General features: G+C 51.2%; 1 protein-coding gene across 1 annotated transcript in view; it reads left to right on the top strand.

The window, feature by feature from the left end:
- The first annotated feature begins 214 nt into the window (after window positions 1–214).
- Window positions 215–16,926, top strand: part of RAB5C (RAB5C, member RAS oncogene family) — a 23,059-nt gene continuing 6,347 nt past the window's right edge. Inside the window, exon 1 of the mRNA XM_007447169.1 lies at window positions 215–365. The gene's annotated coding sequence lies outside the window, so the exon portion shown is untranslated. The remainder of the gene's footprint in view (window positions 366–16,926) is intronic.

Genomic DNA, 16,926 nt, shown 5'->3' with positions numbered 1-16,926 from the left:
TAAAGAGTTCCCGGCCGGGCTCCGCCTAGCCGGCCGCCGGCTCCACCCTAAGCCTAAATCCCAGGCGGCCACCGGCTCCTCCCAACGCTGCGAACTACAAGTCCCGCCGTCCTTCGCGCGCGCTCTCCCGCCTCTCCCGCACCCCACCCCGGGACCGCCTGTGAGTCGGCCAGGAGTGCCTCCCATTGGTCTCTCCGCCCTGTCAGTCGCCTGGGAGTATTGAAGGGCGGGTTGGAGGTGGAGATCCGGATCCGGAGCGGCTGAAAGGCGGAAGTGGAGGCCGGAGCCTGGGACACCGCTGGGGGGAGCGGAGCGGAGCCTGTCCGAGCCCCGGCCCCAAGTAACGCCGCCGCCCCGGAGCCGACGTGAGTGTGCCTGTTCTGGGACGCAGTGTCTCGTTCGTGTTGAAGCCTCTCCGGGGCGGCCCTTCCTCCCGCCCAACCCTGGCTTAGGGGGATACTGACCCCTCCCCCGACCTGTAGCCCCCTCTTAAGGGGCTCCCCAGGCGTCGAGCCAAAGCGGGGGAGATCTTTTCTTTCCTTCCCTTCCCTGCCCTTCGTGAGCCTTGGGAAACTCCTATGGCTCTCCTCTGGCCTGTCCCGGTCCGGTTGTGGGAGGGAGAGACCCTAAGTTCCTCTCTCTCTGCTCCCAGCATTGGAGGAATCTTTGTCAGGTGTGAAGGAGCCTATCCCCCTTCTCTTTTATAGGTAGCCAGGAGTGTTGTCTGTCGCCCCTCTTGTCCCCAGCCCGTCCCCCCACCCCGCCCCGTCCCGTCCCGTCCCACAAAAACAGTTGTCGCTCCAGCCCTAGAGGAATTTTATCTCGATTTCCTGGGGCTGGGGCGGGGTGGGGTGGGGGGGTCCTGGCTGAGACGGCTCCCACAACTCCTTAACTTCCTCTCTTTCCTCAAGCCAGAGAGCCACCCAGGATCTCAGCAGAGTTTAAAGTCTGGGTCACTCTTTAGGAATGAGCTGTCTTCTCCGTGCCTTGCCCCCTGAGCCCCCAGCCCTGTCCTCTGGTTGTGTTGTGTCGTTCTCTGAGTGTATCTCTGGCTCTTCCTGCCTCTGAACAATTTAGCTGAGGTTTGCTCAATCCTAGCTACAGATCGCATAGATCAGGGTGGATCTGCCCATTCATTATCATCTCTCTCCCCTCCTCCTCCCCCCTTGCTGGAGTCTCAGCCCTGTCCTCCCAGAGCCCGTGAGTGGTTCCAGGCTGCCTCAGAGGGACTGCTCCTCTTGGGACTGCTGTCTGTTGGTCCTTAGAGAAGAGAAAAAAGACCAAAAATAAGGAGTCTGAAACTGAAGCGTCCTGGGCTATCTCTTTCCCACCCTGAACACACATGCTCACCTCCCTGATCAACAGGTCACACCACTTTTAGTCCTAGGGTCTATCTCCATTCCCTTCTGGGCTTGATCAAGTAAGTTGTAGATTGCAGAGGATTAACTTGATGCCACTGTGGTGGCACCTCTGGGTCCTTAATGTGCTAATTTTTGTAGCCCAAGGAATTCCCACACATGCCACAAAGTGCTGATCCTCCCCACCTTTTCCGAGAGACAGCCGGTACTGACATCTGATCCTTGTCCCTTGCTTGGGACTTAGGTGTGTGAAATGGCTGCTGTCTCAGACCAAGCTGGGAGGTTCTTTGTTATGTGGCCAAAGTACAGGCCAGAGACAGCACCTTAATGAGAGCAGCCTGACTCTGAGGCCATGACTGACCCTTGCTATCTACAGTGGAGGAAGGGAGGGAAGGCCATGCAATCTTTGGGAATTTCTGTATCTCTTCAGTGTTCTGGGCCATCTTTACTGCCCTTGGATGCTACTTATAAGTGTTAAAGTTGTTTTGTCTTGAGAATTTTTTGACCTCTTCTGGACAATCACCAGTGTCTGACTCCTGCAAACTTTTGAGCTAGGCCTGGGATGCACTCCTTTCATTTTTTATGGAACAACAAAAAAAGTTTCTTGTTAGAGTCAGCAGTAGAATCACAAGCTCTCTCTCTGTGGACTTCTTTGGAGGGTTGTTGGAGACTTCTATGGCCAACCTAGTTTCTCTAATCTGGTCAGTCTGTGCCCCTACTCACCGGCCGTTGGTCTCTGACCAAACTTACCTCCTCAGTAGTGGGCTGTAGTTTCTGGAACTCTTTGGGAGTCCCAGGATGAGGCTGGCCAGCCTTCCGAGGGGACCTTCTTTGTCTGGACTTGATCTCCCAGCTCTAATTCTAAAGCAAGCTTTTGAAGGAGAAGCTCTCCCTTTCAGTGAGACAGGAAGGCGCCAGTGCCCTGAGTGGTTAGGTGGCCACTTCTGGCATGCACAGATTATAGAGTCCAAGCAGAGATCTGACACTGCTTGGCAGAGAGGGAGGGCTGTGTGTGGGACAGAAGCCCCTCCCCTCTGATGCCCTTCCTCTCCTGCTTGCCTCTTAACAACCAGTGGGTCTTTTTCTGCCTTTATACTATAGAAGGGTGGTAACAACTGATTTTTATAAATCAGTCTAAAGTTGCCAAGTTTTTTTCACATGTGTTCCTCACATGTGTTCCTGGGAGATTGTGGGAATTGTATCTCCACTTTAGAGATGCTGCTGAAGGAATTTAAGTAGTTTGTCTTAGATCACACAGTTAGAAAATGGTAGAGCTGGGTCTTGGGATTAGATGTGCCTCATCTTCCCTAATAGTGGGTCCTCCTTTGGTCTGTTTGTGGAAGGAATGGACATGCGGGTGAGCAAGCAGTGGCCCAGGTGCAGATTCTTTAGCATCCTCATCAGTGGCACTCCTCCTCTGCTTCCGGTATTCTTCCGCAGCCCTACCCCACCCTCCTGTCTTCTTTCTCCTCTGCCTCTGGGGACCATGGCAGTTATGAGTCCCAACTCAGTACTCTTCAGGGCCTGAGAGTTTGCTCACATCTGCATGCCATTAATTTCTTGGGAAACTGAAAGTCAAGATGGCTAGAAAATGAAAGTAAAAGTGAGTGGACTCAGGGGTCCCTCTGGGCAGGGTGAAGGGCACAGAGAACTGGTGGAACTGGCCTCTGCTTAGCCCCCGCGATTCTCCTCTAGTGCTGCCTACTGCTTCTAGTGGGAAGAATGTGGCTATCTACCAGGTACTCCTTTCACTAGAATTTACATGGAAACACAGAGTAAGGTCAGAAATTTAAATTCAGCCCCACCAACCAAGTACTTCTTAGACCCTTCTTCTTCTAACCCTTGCCTGGTAAACAGAGGCGGTGTGGTGGGGTGGAAGGCACGAGAGCCTTAGAGTCAACCAGGCCTGAGTGGCATCTGGACTCCCTCATTTTCCAGTTGCGTGGCCTTGGGCTTGTTACTTGACCTCTCTGAGCCTCTCTTTCTTCCAGTGAAATGGAGATACAAAATATCTTGCTGAATTAGAAACAAAGGGTAAAGCTAGTCCATTCCCTGGCACAGGATAGATAATCACGAGGTCCATGGACTTCTGAAGGTACATCATAATTCATCCCTAGGGTTCTGATTCAACATTTCTACCAGTTTTCACTGTGATGCTCGGTGGTTTGATGGATGGTTCCCATACTGTCTTGTTCCATAGATGGTAAACAGAATTGTTGTGGGTTCTATTCCCATTTTACTGAAGAGAACGCTAAGACCATGACTGTGTGCCTCCCGCTGGGGTTCTCAGACCCAGTGGATACTCAGAGCCACAGATCTTTGCATCTTCTAGGCACTTCAGTCTTACTCAGTTTTCAACATTTTTATACCAAAACAATCCTGGATCTATTATAGATTGGAATGCAAAGTTTGCATGTATTTAAGCTAAAACAGGAAACTTGAGGACAATATTTTGATTGCAGCAGGCTGCTTTGGGTTCGATTCCCAGATTCCTGGAAGTTTGCATTTTCTCTCCCCCAACTTGAGTCGGGATACTTTTGTTGGGGCCATTTCAGGTAGAATTTGTAAACTAGGATGTCCCCCAACCCAGGTAATAGTGCTTTCAAGAGCCTTGGCAGGGGAGAATTGGAATATTTCTTAAGGAGTTCTCTGCATTAATAGCTTGGTTCTATAAAAGATTACTTTTCAGAGTAAACATCCCCATCTCTTGTATATAGGAACAATAATCCAAATAAAAGCTAAACTTTTTGAGTTTTGCTTCCGATGTGCCAGGCACTCTCCTTTGATCCTCGCAACAGTCCCAGGAGGAAGGTACTGCGTTCAGTCCCCAGGTTATGGTGGGGACTCCATAGTGAGTGGCAGAGCAGGGGGGGAAAGTCTGTGCTCGGATCCCTCCTCACCTTGTCTCTGGGCTAACTGTGTGCTCTTCCCTTTGCATGGAAGGCCCTTCTCCACCTCCTGCCTGGGAGCAGCATCTCCCAGCTTTTCTCTCAAAGCGCAGTTGGAACATCACTTCCTCTGTGAAGCCTCCCCTCCCTTGAAGGAGGCTGAGGGCTTTTCTCTTCCCTGTACTTTCCTCTCATTGCTCCTTGTCTGCCTCCTTGTCTAGTGTGTGAGCCCTGTGGGGGCACCGATCGTGTCCTGTTTCATCTCTGTGTCCAGTCCCACTGTGACACCCAGCATGTGGTTGTCCAAGGAAAGGGCAGACATTCAAATCTCCCCTTGAAGCAAACGCCTGCCCGTTTCCTCTAACATACACAGCACAGATGTGGTGAACCTGAGACTCACGCTCACGTCCCTCCGATCCCAAAGTCTGAGCCATTTCTTCGTCCATCCTCCGCAGAGTTGCTCATAGATAAGAGAGCGGACAGGTAAACAGGATGAACGCTACAGTACAGATGATATAGTGGGTGGAGACAGGTCACAAACTAAATTTCCAGAGGGTAGAGCTCTCTGTCCGGCACAGTTTCATCAGGAAAGGCAGCATGGTTTTGGCCACCCACGGTGTGCTGACCACCTTCCAGCATATGTGTACCTGGTCAGTGTGCCCCCACAGCTGTGTGTGGTTTGGCAGCACCGACCCCAGGTCAGGGCTGGGCAAGAGTCTATGGAAGTGAACTCAGCTCTGGTCCCTGGGTGTTCCTTCGCATATCTGCACAAGACTCATTCTTGAATAAGGGTGGGCCTAACAAAGGGGTGCCAGCAGAAAAATTGCAAAGGTAGTAGAGTTTTCTCCCAAACCTCCACACCTGGTTTCCACTGTGATTAACATCTTACATTATATTGTACATTTGTTGCAATTAATGAACCAGTTATGATACATTATTATTAACCAAAGTCCATACTTTATTCACATTTCCTTAGTTTTTATCTAGCGTCCTTTTTCTGTTCCAGGATCCCATCCAGGACACCATGTTACCTTTACTTAGTCTTACCTTTAGTCATGTCTCCTTAGGCTCCTCTTGGCTGTGACAGTTTCTTAGGCTCTCCTTGATGTTGATGACCTTGAGAGTTTTGAGGAGTATTGGTCAGATATTTTATAGCGTGTTTCTCAATTGGGATTTGTCTAATGTTTTTCTCACGGTTACACTGGGGCTATGGGTTTGCGGGAGGAAGACCTCAGAGGTAAAGTGCCATTCTCACCACATCATATCAAGGGTGTGTACAATCAACGTGACTTAGCACTGTCAGCGTCAGCTTTGGTCCCCCGGCTGAGGCGATTTTTTTTTTTTTTTTTTGACTGCGCTGGGTCTTCATTGCGGTGCATGGGCTTCTCAATGCGGTGGCTTCTCTTGTTACGGAGCACGGGCTCTAGGTGCACGGGCTTCAGTAGTTGTGGCACACGTGCTTAGTTGCCCCGCGGTATGTGGAATCTTCCCGGACCAGGGCTCGAACCCGTGTCCCCGGCATTGGCAGATGGATTCTTAACCGCTGGACCACCAGGGGAGTCCTGAGGCGATGTTTGTCAGGCTTCTCTACTGTCTGCCCTCCCCCTTTTTGTGCTGTCCTCCTTGGAAGGCAGTCCCTCTGTGTAGCCCACACTTGAGGGGTGGCGAGTTAGGCTCCTCTCCTCCAGGGCAGGGTATCTACGTGAATTACTTGGAGTTCTTGTACACAAAAGATTTGTCTGTCCTCCCCCATTTATATATTCAGTTATTTATATCACTGTGAACTCGTGGGCATTTGTTTTACACTTTGCTTTATAATCCAGTACTACTACATTTTGTTGTTCAGATCGTTCCAACTTCGGTCATTGGGAGCGTTTTCAGCTCCCTTTGACCTACCCCCATCATCTTGGGGTTTTTTTCGTTTTCATTTTTGTTAGCACTTCCTTACTTTTTGGCACTACAAGATGCTCCAGGCTTACCTTGTGTATTTCCTGCCCTGGTCCTGGAATCAGCTGGCTCTCCAAGGCCACTCCCTTTTTAGCAAACGCCTCCTCTCAGTTATGTTGATACGGAGTATTGTGGTTGGAGTTAACGTTATTTCTCCTCTTGATGGTCAGTTGTGGTCACCAAAGCCTCCAGAGGTAGGTGAGGTGGAGCTGCGCCTGGGAAATCCAGCCCTGGAGACTCCTGGGAGCTGACCCCAATGGCAGGCAGTTGCTTCTCCATACTTCTGCTACCCCTGCCTAACGCTTTTTGACTGATCCAAAAATGGTCGGATTTGGTATTTACTCTGGAGTTTACTATCCAGTTGGGAAGGTGAGGTACATAATCATTCAGTATTTCAGGTGCTAAGTTCTCCAGCTAAACCTTCCAGGTCTGGTAGGCGAGTCCATGTGGTCTGGGCCAGCGTTCTTTTGCTGCCATTCAAAAATGGACCTCCCCTTTGGGAGGGTTCATGCAGGGTTTGTGGCTCCAGGCAGGCTCAGGGCAAGCTGTCACTTTGAGCTGTGATCCTGAATCATTGAATAGCTTAAATCCTTCCGTTGTACTGTCATCCTTATGAAGATGTGTAACTTGAGCCCTGCTGGAAACACAAACTTGGGATCTTAACAGGAGTTGGTTTACAAGCCTCTTGCCTTCTATTCATAGCTCCGTGTGTGTCCCCTTCAGGTGGCTCTGTCAGAAGCATCCCAGGCGTGGGGGAGGGCGTGGGGGAGGGTGTGGGTGGCCTCCCTAACCCTGGCTGCTCTCCTAGTTATCAAATTGCTCTCCGAGCCGCTCCAAAGGCTGTGGTGACTAATGCCACCAATTTCCAAACCTCTAGCATTTGCAGCCTGTTTTTTAAAAGGAACTCTGGTGTCTTTGTCAGCTGTCCTAGTCCTGTCCCCTCCCCCTCTCCACCACCGAACTCCTTCTTCCCTTTCCTGAAAGAGGCTTTGAAATGGAAGGAACGGCATTTGGGCTTTAAGATGTTTTGTGTTGTAGGGTTTTTTTTTTTTTTTTTTAAGAGTTCATGATTTGCCTGGTTAGGGGCTTTAACTCACTGTTGATTTTTTTTGGTTGGTGGTGGTCGTCCCCACCCTCCATTCTTGTGGCTTTGGAAGCCAGTCTCTAGAGAATAGAAGGTTCTGGTTGTTGACAGGACATAGGACCTCAGCTGTGAGCTGCTCCTTTTTCTAGGGCACTGGTGAAAGTTGTTGTCTTAGTCTGTTTGGGCTGCTATCCGAAATTACAACAGACTGGGTGGCTTATAAACAAGGAAATTTATTTCTCACAGTTCTGGAGGCTGGAAGTCCAAGATCAGGGGGCCAGCATGGTTGGGTTCTGGTGGAAATCCTCTTCCGGGTTGCAGATTGTCGACTTCTTGCTGTGTCCTCACATGATGAAAGGGGCAAGGGCGCTCTGGGATTCTCTTTTAAAAGGGCACTAATTCCAGTCATGAGGGCTCTGCCCTTATGGCCTCACCTCCCAAAGGTCCCACCTCCAAATACCATCACAGTGGGGGTTAGGATTTCAACATAGGCATTTGGGAGAGGGACAAAAATATTCAGACTAGAGCTGTTGTCCTACTCAGCATTCTCTCCAAATGAGGGGCACTGAGGAATGGGGTTCAGGGAAACTGGAAGCAAAAGCAATATGTGAATAAATAGTGTTTGAACGTTTACTCGAGGAAGCCACTTCATAGGGACTTCCCCGCCGCGAACATTTATTTATCGAGAGCTTGCTGTGAGCCAGGCTCTTTGCTGAGAGTCTTCGGTGCATCCTTTACCCAGCAGCCCTGGGAGAGGGGTGATGCTAATCTCTCTATTTTACACGGGAGGAGGTGGGTTTAGTGACACAACACAGAGTCACCCTAGGAAGTGGTGGCTCCAGGACTTGAACTGAAGTTTGACTCCAGCACTCGTGCTCTTCACCCCTGTGTAGAAGGAACCTAAGAGGTCCTGTCTGGGGTGGCGAGGTGTCTCCTCCACTGGGCTATGGCTCTGTTAGGGGATCCAAACTGTCTGGCAGGTGGATGTGTATTGAAGCCTTCAGCTGGCCCGTTCACTTGCCAGACCTAACCGGGCTGTACCTACATCGCAGGCTCGGTTCACCACATTTATGAACACCCACTGTGTGTCAGGTTTGATGTTATGTGCCGTTAAAGGGAAACCCATAGTCTGCCTTTGCGAATTTTGTAGCATGATCGTTTCATCTGCAACATGCCCTTAGCTTCTCTCACTTTCTCACTCCCAACCCTCAAGCCCCCAAGTTGCCCAACCTCTTGCCACCCGCAACAGTCATGACAATTTGGGGCTATGAAGTAGGAGTGTGATTCATTCATCGAAACCTGTTGAGACCCATTCATTGGCTGAGTTCTTCACTTCACCCTTCTACATTTTGTTCGACAAAAATTTAAGAAAGAGGGCTTCCCTGGTGGCGCGGTGGTTGAGAGTCCCGCCTGCCGATGCAGGGGACACGGGTTCGTGCCCCGGTCCGGGAGGATCCCACGTGCCGCGGAGCGGCTGGGCCCGTGAGCCATGGCCGCTGAGCCTGCGCGTCTGGAGCCCGTGCTCCGCAACGGGAGAGGCCACGACGGTGAGAGGCCTGCGTACCGCAAAAAAAAAAAAAAATTGAAGAAAGAAAAAAATCAGCCTAAAATATTGTTCTTTGGCGCCAGGGCTCCTGAGAGCAGCCATCATCCCTCAGATCCCACAGCAGGAACTTTGACCTTGTTTCTTGTTGGTTGGGCAGCCTCTGACCATAGCGTGTGTGGTGTCTGAGCAGGAGGAATTTGGTTTTGCGAGATCTGATACCTGATTCTCTTTTCCCCTGCTTGCCTCTGAAGCATGACCTCTGCCCTCTGCTCTCTGTTTAGGAGCTGAGGGCAAAACAAAGAGGGTGGTAACTTAAACTGACTTTCTGTTTTTTTGTAAAGACAGGAAGGGTTTGTGAGAGGGGTCAGTTGTTGGCATGAGTGGCTCGATCAACAGGTGTTGCTGATGATCCCGACTTTCAGCAGAGATTCTTGGAGTCTTTCTGGGCCTGGGGCAGCAACAGAAGCAGCAGCTGTCCAGGCAGGTACTCCTGGCCCCTGCAGAGACCTTCCCAAGACAGAGGGATCAATGGGCCCTGTATTGTTGAGGTCCTAGTTAGCACCGTCTGGAGAAATAGTAACTGCATGAGCATAAACAGCTCAGACACAGAGTATTCGTGAGGCTTGTGGGTCAGCTGGTCTCCTACAGCTGTCCTGACTGGCTTCCGCGTGACCCGTGCTCCATCCTGGGGCCGTGGCAGGTATAGGTTGTGGCCAGGGAAGAAGCTGAGCCTTGTCCAGCTATCTTTGTGTTCTACCTGGCACCGGCAGGTGAAGAGCTGGGGCGGTGGCGGGGAGGTGAGCCACCACACAGCCTTGGTCCCATTCCCCCGCACCCTCACCCTGTAGCTGGATGCGTGTGTGGGTTTGTGCCACCGAAAGTGCCAAACTTCAAACTGGGTTTTCGCTTGAGGCTTCTTAGAGAGCTGCCCTACATGGGCCTGGAGAGTCTGCCACAGCCTTGCTGGCAGAGGTGTGCTCAGCCGGAGGCCAGGCCCTCTTAGGGAGATAGTCTCTTAGGAGTAGCTCTCGTAGGGCCGAGAGCCCCCCGGTGCCTCTTCGAATCAGTAGGCAGCACGAGCCTTGCCTGGTAGCCTTGCCTTGCAGCTGTAGACAGACCGCTGGCTGGCTGGCTTTCCCCATGACCCCACCACCCAAGCGCCTGGCTCCTCTGTGGCCAGCAGGGCCGGTGAATGAGAACCCTAGAGCTGCCCCTGAATCCCGGGGCCCTTCCACAGATGGTATGGGAAGCTACAACGGCCAGGCTGTGTCAGCAGATCCCTGTAGATAAGCCCCTGCCCCCACCAGCAGCCTTCCTCCCCACGGGCACAGGAAGAGGGACTGGAGGTTTTCATCCTGGGCCTGAAAGTTAGCGCTGACTCTGCTTCTCCTCCTCTCCAGGGAGCCCGTCTGTGGTTGAGAGCTGAGAAGGCAGCTTGGAGATCGGAGAAGGATTTCTTGGTGCTCTCGCTGGGGCAGGGCCGCGGGAGGCTGGGGGTCTGTCCTCAAGAGTGGCTTCCACCCAACTGGCCTGGCATCTATGCTGAGCGACGCAGCCGGTCTTCCCGACAAGGGAGAGGGAGCTGTGCTCTGTCTGGCTGCTCCTGGCACAGTTCCAGTTTCAGCCCAGACACCGGGCAAGGACCACTCGGTCATGTGTATCCAGGGTTTAAGCCTCTTGGTGCCCCTGCACACTGGCCCCTTTTGCAGGTGTTGGTGGAGTTCATGGACTCCATGCTCACAGGCGTCACTGTGGTGCAGGAGTCTAGGCACTCAGCCCCAGTAGAGTCTTACTGTTGAAAGGGGGGGTGAAGTGAAACTGCTCCCGGTTAAGGGAGCTGGGCGGGCTGGGGCAGATTTAAGGGCCTGCCCCAGCGGTAGGGGGCCCCCTCTCACTCTCAGTCCCCCTCTGGGATGATTTCCCTCCCTTCCCCCTGGAAAGGGAGTTGTCGTGCTGTGGCTCTGTAAAGGCAGCATACCCTACCTCTCCTGCTGCCATCTCCCCTAAGCCTCCTACTTACTGGTGGGAAGAGGCTACAGCCCTGGCCTGACACACCCTGTCAGCATTTTCCCCGAATCTCAACCTGCACTGTTAAGCTTCTGGCTTCCAGGGCCCAGCTTCTTCTGTGACACGCTCCAGGTGAGAGACAGGCTCTCTGTGTGGCAATTCCACAGTCCTGGTCACACAGGGAAGACACCCCTCTCTTTGATTCCACCCCTAAACCCCTTTTCCCTCTGCAGATACGCTCTGGACTGGTTGGGGAGTGCAGAGCATCACACCATCATAACCTCTTTCTCCCTGCTGAAAAGACAAGCGTCAGCTTCTCTTTTTACTGTCATGAAGCTTTAAACAACTTTAAAATTCTTTAGCTCACAGTTAAGTACAAACAATAAATATATTCTTAATATGTATGCAGCAGGCACATTTGTTTATGCTGAATCCTGCTATCTTGCCCCTTATTTGTTTGGGTATCTTTGTTCTCTTTTGGCCCTCTTCTAATTCAGACAGCATCTTTTTCATAGTCTTTTTCTTTCTTAAATTTATTTATGACTGTGTTGGGTCTTCATTGCTGCGCGTGGGCTTTCTCTACTTGCGGCGAGCGGGGGCTACTCTTCATTGCGGTGCACGGGCTTCTCATTGCAGTGGCTTCTCTTGTTGCAGAGCACGGGCTCTAGGCGCGCGGGCTTCAGTAGTTGTGGCTCGCGGGCTCTAGAGCGCAGGCTTCAGTAGTTGTGGCGCACTGGCTCAGTTGCTCCGCGGCATGTGGGATCTTCCTGGACCAGGGCTGGAACCCGTGTCTCCTGCATTGGCAGGCGGATTCTTGACCACTGCGCCACCAGGGAAGCCCCTTTTTCATAGTCTTTACTCTGAATTTTTTTATACTAAGACAGAAAACATTTTCTGTAGAGGGGAGCTAGATTGGTATCATATTTCTAAGCTTTAATTTTTCATTGCTGTATGCAAAATTCTATACCAGCAGCCTTTTTTAACGTTTTTATTGACATGTAACTTACGTACAGTGAAGCTTACAAACCTTTTTCTTTTTAATAAATAAATGTATTTATTTATTTTTGGCTGCGTTGGGTCTTTGTTGCTGCGCGCAGGCTTTCTCTAGTTGTGGTGAGCTGGGGCTACTCTTCCTTGCGGTGCGCGGGCTTCTCACTGCAGTGGCTTCTCTTGTTGTGTAGCACGGGCTCTAGGCGCGCACGGGCTTCGGTAATTGTGGCTCGCAGGCTCTAGAGTGCAGCCTCCGTAGTTGTGGCTCACGGGCTTCGTTGCCCCGCGGCATGTGGGATCTTCCCGGACCAGGGCTCGAACCCGTGTCCCCTGCATTGGCAGGCGGATTCTTAACCGCTGCGCCACCAGGGAAGTCCCGAAGCTTACAAATCTTAAGTGCATTTTTACATTTGTAGACGTCCATGTATCTACTTCCCAAATCAAGATATAGAACTTTCCCATCCAGCAGCATGTTCTTTAAATTTGATACAAACTCCTTTTCCCATAGTTAAAAGCCATATTTTATTAAAGCATAGACAGAAGGTGGTGGCCCCGTTATTCTTAGCGGATGTGATGACGTTATTAATATTCTTGGGTTTTCTACCTCTGATGGTGGAGCCTTTCTGGAGTTATGAGTCCTGGGCTCGGGCTCTGCCACCACCTGGCTGTGACCCTGGGCAGGTCACCTTGCCTCACCTCCATCTCCTTCTCTGTAATTATGAAGAGGAGTTTTGAGCTTTGACAACCAGTGAGTCAAAGCTACTTAGTTAGGCTCTTAGTAGTATAACAACCCTGCCGTTCGTTAGAACCTCATCTTCAGGAGGGTACTGTACCGTGCACTCCATGTGTTGTTTCATTTAACAACTCTGTGTGACTGGTATTAAGTAATACCATTTTATAGATAAGGGACTGAAGCTGACAGCGGTCACTCATCTGCGTTGGCCAAGGTCACTCAACTAATAAACGGTGGAGCCAGGCTTTAACCAAACCCAGTTCAGCCTCCCACATCCTGACTGCTAGTTGTGCTAGGAAGGAGCGTGGGGACCTCATGGGGCTCTTGGCTTGGGTTGCTTCAGATTCGTCTTTCCTCTGTCTCTGCAACCAGCTCGAGGCCTGCGTAGTCCTGCTGTGAGTCTGCCCTGTGGTCCTGGGTGCCAGTAGTGGTGGTTTTCCCTTTGAGGACGAGCTGTGTTCTTGAGTCTATGGGTAAATCATCTCCCCTGCTGTTCTGAGCGGTTTTAATGTCTTCTGTCTTAGCTTTTCAACCTAATTACCTCTCCCGTGTCCCCTGATTTTTTCATTTATTCTGTTTAAGCTAACAGGTTGCTGCTTCTGATGTCCTCTTGCCCAACTCTCAGGGTGTTAAATATTCAGGAATGTTTTATCCAGAGTAAAGTGTAGCTGAAGAGTCACCGGCCAGAACCGCCTCCAGGGGCCCTGGGCGGGCTTGCTGGGTTCTCTGCACCACGCCCTCCCCACTCCTCTCCCTGTCCTGGTCCCAGGGGGCCCCAGGCTAACCTTGAGTGAGCAGGTCTAGAGCAGACCAGCCTCTGGCCAAAACAAAATCTGGTTGGTTTCCTTAATCTGCTCACTATCCCGAGCTGTGCCGGGACTCTCAGCTAGAGGAAGTCTCCGAAGCAAACAGGAAGCACGAGAGACACCCATCAGCTGGAATTGCTCACTCTTTACCAGAAGGACAAAGAGTATGAAGTGGGTGACTTCATGGATTAGAGAAGAGAAAGGTGAACATTTCGAGTGGAGGCTGGGGGGAGGGGCGACATTCCAGCAGCATCTCGCATCTTGGAGAAGGCTTCAGGTGTTGAATAAAGCCAGGAACCAGTCTCCACCGCCAGCCTGATCCACCTGTATTGTCCACGGTACCCATCTGGGGGGCGCCTTTCTGTTTTTCACATTCCTCCCTCCTTCCTGTGTCAACTGCAGCTCTTGGGCTTAAATCAGCCTCCTAGAATCACTTGGGGATTATTTTGTTTTATTATTTTATTTTTTTGGCCGCGCCTCATGGCTTGTGGGATCTTAGTTCCCTGACCAGGGATTGGACCCGGGCCCCCAGCAGTGAAAGCACCCAGTCCTAACCACTGGACCACCAGGGAATTCCCGGGGAACTTGTTTTAAAAACATTGATTTCTGGACTGCACCTCTAGAGATTGTAGATTCAGTTGGTCAGGCTTATTTTCTAAACGCCCCGGGTGATTCTGATGAAGAAAAGTTTTGAGACCCACTGACCTACAGTGTCCAGAGCAAGGAAGAGCAGCGTCCCGCTCTTCTTTCCTCTTTCTCTCCCCGCTTGGCCCCAGGATGGGCTGGGCGTGTGCCCATTATACCTGTTCACGGGCCAGAGTGTTTAGGAGCTCCGATCCCTTCTGCCCTGTCATGTGCCCCGTGGGGAAAGGTGTAGGATGCCCCCGTCCTCGAATTCTCTCCCGTTTCCCGTGAAGACGTGAGGTTGGGAGTGGTGCTTGTTCTCCTGGCCTCTGAAGAAACCAGGTTTCTGATTGGGAGCGTGGCGGAGGGGGTCACGGCAAGGAGGGGCCCTCGAGGTGCTGCTCTACCCATTTCAGCAGCTTCATGAAAATATCCAGGAGGAAATTCATCCCACTTGTGTGTTTTTCCTGGTGCTGGAGAAACTGGTTTTTAAATATATATATATATATATATTTGGCCTATTCTGTATCTTATAAGGAACTTTGACCACAGCTTTAGCTCTTAAAGGGAATTGGATTTTGCCTGAAAGAAGGCTTTTACTGGGGACTTCCCTGGCGGTCCAGTGGTTAAGGCTCCGTGCTCCCAATGCAGGGGGCACAGGTTCAATCCCTGGTCGGGGAACAAAGATCCCTACAAGCCACGTGGTATGGCCAAAAAAAAAAAAATTATTAAAAAAAACCAAAGACTTTTACTGTGCCATTTTGGGTTATAATTCCATCATTTGACTGTGCCTGTGGGTAATTCTAGCTGCTGGTTCAGGAGGATAGATTCTCACAGTGGGCTTGCCTCCCCCAGACAGCAGGCAAGCTCAGTGAATTCACCTTTACCACCTGCCAGGGGCTCCGTCTCTGATTTCCCAGTCTTGGGAGGGGAGGACATAGGGCTTCCTGGGGCTCAGAGTGTGGCCTTTGCCTGTCTGAGGCACCTCCATGTCTCCATGTGCCCTTCATGGCACAATCAACTTCCTCTGTGCTTTATTGTCTGGGAAGGTTCAAGACCTCTGCTCATGTGATCACTAAGTGGGTCCAGGAAAACCACGAGGCAACAGGCCATAAAAAAATGCTGTGTGTGCCTGCTCAGGTATCTGTGGAAGGCAGGACCAGCATCCAGGCAGAACATGTCACCAGGCAGTTTGCGCCAGGCGGAGCACCTAACAGCGCTTAAGAAATGCAGACACAGGCCCTTCTCCAAACCTTCATCGGATCTCCGGGGGCTGGCTGCACAGGTGACATTGTTGTGTAGACACAGTCGAGAACTGAGAACCACTGCATGAAAGTTATTTGTCTCTTCTGGCTTGTTTAAAAAATCAGATCCTGTCTGGGCAGGTTTGGAAACCCACTGGTTTGATAGGGACGAGACTTAGATGTTACCTCTGTTTTTCTTGACTTGTAGATGCTGGTTACCTCCTACCCCAGTGGCCCTCAGCCCCAGCTGCTTTGGTTTTCTTGGAATCAGCGTCTTCACCTCTGTTCCCCTCACCCCACTCATTCATACCTCCTTCTCCAGTGCCCCAGCCACACTCTTGCCTGGCCAAGATTATGTGTCACGTGAATTCGTGGTAATAACCAACCTGTAATTCCATCGTGGTTTCCCATCACTGTTGTTGCCTGGCCTGGCCCTGGGCGACTCCTCCCACTGGTGGCAGGAATACACAGGGACTACAAGATTACTGTGACTGTCAGCCAGAGCCAGCCCTTGCTGGGCCAGCAAAGCTGCTGCCACTAAAAGAGTCTCTCATTCACCCAGCAGCCCGAAACCAAACACAGAGGGTGGGCGTTGCCTCCACCGTTCTTCCTACAGCCGGGAGGATGGCTGGCATCCAGGCACCGTCACCATGTGCTGGGTGGCCTTGAGCAGGGCATTTAACACCTGAGCGCAGGCTGTTTATCTGAAAAATGGGAGATGGTTTTAAAGCTTAAAGGAGATAATGGTTGTGCAGGCGTTCAGTAAATGTTAGCTGTCTCTGAAAATCATTTCATTTGGTGAGCGCTCTTTGCATTGCCTGTTTGTCCAGAACATAGAGAGGAAGGCAGCAAAGAAGCCAAAAGCACAGCCCTCACCTCAAGGGCCGTAGTGTAGAATCTTGCCAACATCATTGACTGGGGTGAAAAGAGAAAGCATCTTAAACTAAAATATTTCAAAACTGGCATTTCTTGTCACTAATTGAGATTCCACACCCCCCCATGCTTCCTTCCTTGTACTCCTGGGGAATAGGTGGCCCCTGCTTCAAACCTCTTTTCCTTTAGTGCCGTCCAGAAAGGAAACTGTTGTTCCTGGTTAGTGAATCACTCTTCCTGAAGCTCACTTTTTAAATGAGTTGCTGGGAGAACTTGGACGTGGAGAAACGATTTGAGGTTGCACAAAGCAAGCCCTCTGTGCCTGCTTCTTCCATGAGCACAGACCATTGCTTCCCACAAACGTTCCCCTCTTCATTCACACCCCGTCCTTTGACTGTCAGGGAACGCGCTCCCCGCGCTCAGGGGCAGGTCAGGGCTGTCTTGCTCCGAAGACCCTTCCGGCATAGACTCTATTCTGCACAGGGCATTCTCATCCAAACCTTTTCTTCTCAGCTTAGGTTCAAATGCCGCACAGCGTGTTTAGGACACAGTACCTACTCACAGTGCTCGTTTGTCAAACATTCTGTGTACATTCTGATACCTTTTAGTATAAGTCTTCTAGAGGCTTCTGGAGACAGCCTCCTCATCCTTCTTTGCAGTTCCAAAACTTAAAAAAAAAAAAGTTGGCGCCTCCGAGGGTATCACTGACTGAGTGACTAAGATGTCAGTGCAGGGGCTTCCTCGGTGGTGCAGTGTTTGAGAGTCCGCCTGCCGATGCAGGGGACACGGGTTCGTGCCCCGGTCCGGGAGGATCCCACGTGCCGTG

This window comes from Lipotes vexillifer, unplaced genomic scaffold (assembly GCF_000442215.2).
Source record: "Lipotes vexillifer unplaced genomic scaffold, Lipotes_vexillifer_v1.1 scaffold541, whole genome shotgun sequence".
NCBI classification, from domain to species: domain Eukaryota; kingdom Metazoa; phylum Chordata; class Mammalia; order Artiodactyla; family Lipotidae; genus Lipotes; species Lipotes vexillifer.
The sequence above is the reverse complement of the archived record's forward strand: the minus strand, read 5'-3'. Positions and strand labels throughout refer to the sequence as shown.